We start from the raw sequence: 6,693 nt of genomic DNA, 5'->3' as shown, positions 1-6,693 counted from the left end.
TGGGGCTCTGACCACATTCAGATCCTGATCGCAGTCTAGGCCCTCCCCAATAGAACAGCAGGCCCCCCCCCCCCCAACCTGAGCCCCGTGACAGAAGAGGGCGCTTATGGACATTCACAGACCAGGAGGGAGGACAGAGCCTCACACACTGAGACCCTTGTGGGAGTGCCCCAAAAGCTCAGGAAGCAGCTCCCAAAACCAGGCTCAGGCTTGGAAAATGAGCAAGCAGAGAAATAAGAGGAAGACCATTGAGAAATATTTTGCTCATGAGCCCAAGAAGGATCAAAATACTCAGTCTGAAGATGAGGAGGTACAAGCTCCTGCATCTAAAGACTCCAAGCAAAACAGAAATTGGGTTCAGGTTATTACAGAGCTCAAAAAAGACTTTGAAAATCAAATGAAGGAGTTGGAAGAAAAACTGGGAAAAGAAAGGAGAGAGATGCAGGAAAAACATGAAAATCTTAGTCAAGGAAATCCAAAAAAATGATGAAGAAAATAGCATGCTAAAAACCAGCTTAGGTCAAATGGATAAAACAGTTCAAAAAGTTATGGAGGAGAAGAATGCCTTAAAAAGCAAAATTGGCCAGATGGAAAAAGAGATAAGAAAACTCTCTGAGGAGAACAAATCCTTCAGACAAAGAATAGAATCAGGGAGATTGATGAATTTACCAGAAATCAGGAATCAATACTTCAAAACCAAAACAATGAAAAATTAGAAGAAAATGTGAAATATCTCATTGAAAAAACAACTGATATGGAAAACAGACTTAGGAAAGACAATTTAAAAACTATTGGAATACCTGAAAGTCATGATCAGGAAAAGAGCCTTGACATCATTTTCAAAGAATTACTACAGGAAAATTGCCCTGATATTCTAGAAGCAGAGGGCAAAATAGAAATGGAGAGAATCCACTGATCCCCCTGAGAAAGAGATCCCAAAAAACTAACCCCTAGGAATATTATAGCCAAGTTCCAGAACTCCCAAGTCAAAGAGAAAGTATTACAAGCAGCCAGAAGGACACAGTTCAAATATTGTGGAGCTGCAGTCAGGATCACACAGGACTTAGCAGCAACTACATTGGAAGCTCGTAGGGCTTGGAATATAATATACCAGAAAGCAAAAGAGCTTAGAATGCAGCCAAGAATGAACTACCCAGCAAGGCTGAATGTCCTCTTCCAGGGAAAAAGATGGACTTTCAATGAACCAGGGGAATTTCAAATGTTCCTTTTGGAATGGCCAGAGCTGAACAGAAGGTTTGATCTTCAGATACAGGACTCAGGTGAAGCATGGAGATTGGAGGAGAGGGGGAAAATATGAGGGATTTAATGATGATGATGATGAACTTCATGTATTACTACATAGAAAAATGACACTGATAATACTCATATGAACCTCCTCAGTTAATAGAGCAGGTAGAGGGAGCTTTTATAGTTGAAGCACAGGAGAAAGCTGAATTCGAAGATAAAATATGGTGTAAAAATGGAGTCAATAAAAAAAAGGGAAAGGTAATGAGAGAAAGAAAAAGGAGAGGGGGAATAGGCCAAGATATTTCATATAATAAGATTTTTTTATTATTACAATGAGCTATTGCAATGATATGGAAGGGGGAGGCAAGGGGGAATGAGGGAAACTTTGCTCTCATCAGAGGTGGCTAGGAGAGGAAACAGCATATATACTCAATGGGGTATAGACATCTGGAGTAAGAAGGAAGGGGGAGCAGGGGGAAGGGGTGGGGATGTGAATAAAGGAGGAGAGGATGGACCATGGGGAGAGAGTGGTCAGATATAACACATTTTCTTTTTTACTTCTTGCAAGGGGCTGGGATTGGAAGGCCTTTCCAGGATCATAGGGGCCAGGTGGATGCTGGGCCTAAGGGGTGGTATGGGGGCTCAGGGCTTCTTGGCCCCAGGACCAGGGATCTGTCTGCTGTGCCACTCAGCAACCCTACAGCAGAGTCAGAGTGAAAGGAGAGAGAAAATATAGTACATGGTAGTGGAGAAATAAGAAAGGAGGGAGTTGCGATCAGCAATGGCAACATTGGAAAAATATGGAAGTAACTTTTGCAATGGACTTACCATAAAGAATGTGATCCACCCATGACAGAGTTGTTGGTGTTGGAACAAAGACTGAAGCACATTTTTTATTATTATTATTTTTTTTGGGGGGGTGAAGGGCAAATGGGGCTGGGTGGCCTGCCTGGGGCCACATAGCAGGGTGATCTTTGGGTGTCTGAGGCTGGATTTGGACCCGGGTGCTCCTGACTCAAGGGCCAGTGCTCTGTCTGCCACCCAGCCACCCCTACTATTATTACTATTTTATTTTATTTTGGGTCTTTTTTTCCCCTTCTTTTGGTTTTTGCAGGGCAGTGGGGATCAGGTGGCTTGCATGTCACACGGCTGGGTGATTGTTGGGTCTACGGGGCTGGATGTGGGCTCGGATGCTCATGGCTCCAGGGCTGGTGCTTTGTCCATTGTGCCACCTGGCCATACCTACAATTATTACTATTATTCTTTTTTTATTTTAATTTTTTTCTCTCACCTTTACTTTATCGCCCAAGCAAGTCTATATTCATGGGGGGAGGGGTATTTTGTTTACTCTTAAACAAGAATATTTTATTAATGTAAAAAAAAATTTGTACAAAATGAGAATTAAAAAATAAAATAAAAAAAGAAGATAGTAAAGTTAAAAAAAGCAAAAGAACATTGGTGGCAACAACAGGGGCAGCTATCATAAGTGGCATAGAGGAAGAAGTGTGGAGAAGAGAGGTGGGAATAGCTGCAAAAAACTGGCAACTGGGCTGAAAACAGCAACCTGGCAGAGAGGAAGAGCAGGGCTTGTAAGAAGGGAATCTGGCTTGTTGTCTTTGCTGGGAGGAACCAGGAAGTGGCCAACACTTGAATGTGATGCATGTCAGGCATACACTTTGGTGAGGGGCAAGGCATATTTGCAACTGGTCTGGCATATGTGCAGCTGGGGTGGCAAGAATAGGAGCCTGGCATGCTTGTCTATATTGGGAGAAGTCAGGGGAGGTGACAAGGAGTGACTTGACACCTGAATGTGACTGGTGTGAGGTGAAACCTTGGCAGAGCACGTTGTTCGTGCTAAGAGAAAGGGAAGGGAAGGTTTGATGTGACTCCTACCATCTCAGAAGGGATTGAGATGATTCCCACTATATCAGTATCCAGTCTCTGTGGGAAAGTCCTGAGGGGAGTTTGGGGAAAAAACTAAAACACTTACATTGAATTTGGAAGAAATTTAAGACATTTACATTTCAATAGGTCTAGGTATTAGATAACAATGGGAAGGAAATCAGGCATCCACAGGATATGCCAGGTGAGCACAGATAATATTTCCTTTAATATTTCTCCATCATTTTTTCCTCTCAAACAATTAGGACCACATTCCTTTGGGAAGTGGGATAAAGTTCTCTTCTGGGGAGGGTCTCTCTGTTAATAAGGTATACATGACTGATGTAGAACTATAGATTGGCCCCCCCTCCTCCAGTGCCCTGCTAAGTGGGGGTCTGCACAGCCAATACAGAAGGGGAAAGATTCTAATAGAACAGAAAGAGGATTATAACATTTGTCTAGATTACAATATGTGTCTCTAATATAGAAAAGGAAAAAATTACAATATTTCTCTCTGCCTAGTGTTTGCCCTGCTTCAATCTGGGTCTTAAAGAAAGTTAAAATTTATAAAGGTGGGAAGTGGAGGGAAAATATGCCAGTCATTGCAAAGGCATGTATAAGAGGAACATCATGTTAACCAGTATAGCTGGACTATATTGTATGAATGGAAATAATGTGCAAAAGACTGGAAAGATAGTGTAATGGCTAGGGGAGAGGAGGGAGATCTGGGGCAGGTTCAGAATTAGTGGGTGATAGCATGTCTACTTGTAGAGAATACTAGGTAGTTGCTTCTTAGAGAGTCATGATGATGTCCAAAGGACTGCCTCACCAGACATTCTGCCTCTGATTTTGGTCTGAAGAGGCTTTTTAAGTGATTGAAGAGGCATCTAAAAAATCTGGTTAGCTTCAGTTCCTATTTCTACCTAAGCACTCTAGTGGGGAGTTCAGCAATGAATGGAGGGAATGAAGCTTACAACCTTGTTATTTAGAAAAATCTGGAAAATTTCTTGGTGTCCTGATATTAATGATGTAGAGAATTATGAATGTAGCAAAAATAAAATCTGTAATCTTAAGTGCTATTAAATCTGTTGAATGGGTGGAGGTTTCCACTCTTGAGATTCTGCCTCCCTTGGACACTGTTGATTGTATCCTGTCTCCCCTTGAGTCTGTTGTTGTACTGCATCTTCCATTTCTCTCTTCACTTAACCCACTTAACTTTCACCCTGCCACTGGCTGGCATGTTAATATTGGACATCAAATACCTTGAGACTGGAAGGACCAGCATGGAGATTGCCATTGGAGGTTATCTGGCTCCAAGGTGAAAGACCAGACCCTAAGCACCACCCTCTCTGTCCAGCCTACAGTGAAGCAGCACTTTACAGAAAGCTCCGCTCCTCTGACTCTCCTGTTTTTTCCAGCAAAAGGATGGGCCTTCCTCAGGCTCTTCATTAAACCATGTGGAGCTCCATGGGCTTCACCATGTGGCCTTGTGGCTGCCTGCCCTTCTCTCTCTCTGCCTGCCAGCTGACCTGCCAAGATTAATTAGCAATCCACGTGGTCTTTTCTTCCAACTCTTCTTAACTTTCCCATCACTTTCTGATGTGTTGTAACTTCTTTTAATAAATCCCTATTTTCTTTTCACACCTGCGTTCCTAGGTCTGAATCATGATTCAGCACAAGCAAAAATCAAACTCAGTCTAGATTTAATAGCCAAAGCAGCACTGATGGATGCCCTGAGGAACAAGGAACAACATTTGGGAGTGACCTTTGGGAAGTCAACCAATCAATCAATCAATCAATAAGCATTTATTAAGATATTCCAGGCACTGAGCTAAAACACTGGGAACACAAAAAAGGCAACAAAGAGTCTCTGCCCTCAAGGAGCTTACAATCTAATGGTGGATATAAAGCAAACATATATACAAATAAGATCTATCTATCTATCTATCTATCTATCTATCTATCTATCTATCTATCTACCTATCTATATCTGATTGAAAGAGGAAAAAGCAATGGAATAAATGTTTAAAGAAGGCTTCCTATAGAAGCTGGAATTTTAGTTGGGAATAGTCAGAATTGCTGAAATTATTATTGAAGAGTGGGGATGGAAGTGAAATGATCTCCTGATCTGGGTGTCTGTAGTTAACAACTATCAGGATTTGATTGAGTGTTAAGATATGAATAGCATAAACCTCAAATGAAGAGAAATTATTGACTGATGGAGAAAGGGGGAGAACCTGAAAGTAGAAATGGGGAGCAAGGAAAATTCCCAACCCCACCCCACCACACACACCTTGACCTAGGAGAATAAATGAAGGTAGTGACACTATAGGAAGGGATAGCTTAGGGACATCGCCTTTCCGTGGAGGAGGTGGGAGGTGGGGGATTAGGACATAAGACCTAGTAAGATGGAAAGGGTGAGGGAAAAAAGGTTAAGATGAAGGGAAGTTAGCTGCCTCTGGATTAAGCATTCCATAAGGACACAAAAGAAATAACTACCTGTTTTAGCAGTTTGTAGAAAAGTTTCCTCTAAGCAAAAGAGTTATAGATATTTATTTGGTATTTTAAATATCATCAGGAATTCACTTATCTGCTTGAACCTTTGAAGGGGCATGAATCTAAGGAAGAGGGGAAAAGCAAGGGGATGTTCTGGGTCAGAAAGTACCTCAGTATCTTCAGATACTATGAAAGGAGGTGAAAGTGTCTTATACTTCTTCCTCTCCGAGTTTTTGTGACACTGCTGGCTCTTCTGTTTATGTGATCACTCCTCAGTCTGTATCATCATGTATGCCCCACACTCTAGAGTTAACCTGGAGGTAAGCAGAGCTCTGTCCTGGAGCTTCCTCTCTTTGCGCTCTCTAGGCTATTTCATCTTCTCTCAGGGTTTCAGTAATCATCTCTAAGCAGATGAGTTTTCATTTTTGACCGAGTATCTCATATTATTCTTATGGAAAAGATAAAGAGACGTGGAAATCCAGTCAGGTGGATTCAGAACTAGTTTGACGGTTTAAGTAATTCTGGTTCAATGTGAATGTAGCAGAAAGTCTTCAGTGGGATACTTCATGGTTCGCCCCTATGCTGCTTATCCTTCGTTCACCAAGATCAGGCATCAGGGAGGTGATGCCATGACAAGCACATGAATTGGATTTCAGTGAAGGGGCGCCCCTCCAGAGCCATCTGGATCCAGCGGTCAGATATAGATAGGAGTACTGGAGATGACTCTGTATGCGGGATAATCAGGGTTAAATGATTTGCCCAAGGCCACACAGACGGTAATTTTCAAATATCCGAGGTCAGATTCGAACTACCGTGCTCCGTACTCAAAGCTTCGTGCTCTAGTAAGTGTACCAGCAGCTCGTTTTTTCAGGTGTCAGGATGGCCGAGTGGTCTAAGGCGCCAGACTCAAGGTTACTCCTTCCCACAACAGGGTGTTCTGGTCTCCGTATGGAGGCGTGGGTTCAAATCCCACTTCTGACACATCAATTTTTCCTTGTGTGTGTTTTCTTTTTATCGCTAAATTGAATAAAGTTATAGACAGAACATACATTAAGATGGAAGAGATCT

General features: G+C 42.2%; 1 non-coding gene across 1 annotated transcript; it reads left to right on the top strand.

Moving 5' to 3' along the window:
* The first annotated feature begins 6,498 nt into the window (after nt 1-6,498).
* On the top strand, nt 6,499-6,606 carry TRNAL-CAA (transfer RNA leucine (anticodon CAA)). The gene is made up of 2 exons: nt 6,499-6,536; nt 6,561-6,606. It is a non-coding gene; the product is annotated as a tRNA-Leu (tRNA).
* The last annotated feature ends 87 nt before the right edge of the window (nt 6,607-6,693 follow it).

Source organism: Macrotis lagotis, chromosome 2 (genome assembly GCF_037893015.1).
Source record: "Macrotis lagotis isolate mMagLag1 chromosome 2, bilby.v1.9.chrom.fasta, whole genome shotgun sequence".
NCBI lineage: Eukaryota > Metazoa > Chordata > Mammalia > Peramelemorphia > Peramelidae > Macrotis > Macrotis lagotis.
This window is presented reverse-complemented; position numbering and strand designations above follow the sequence as displayed.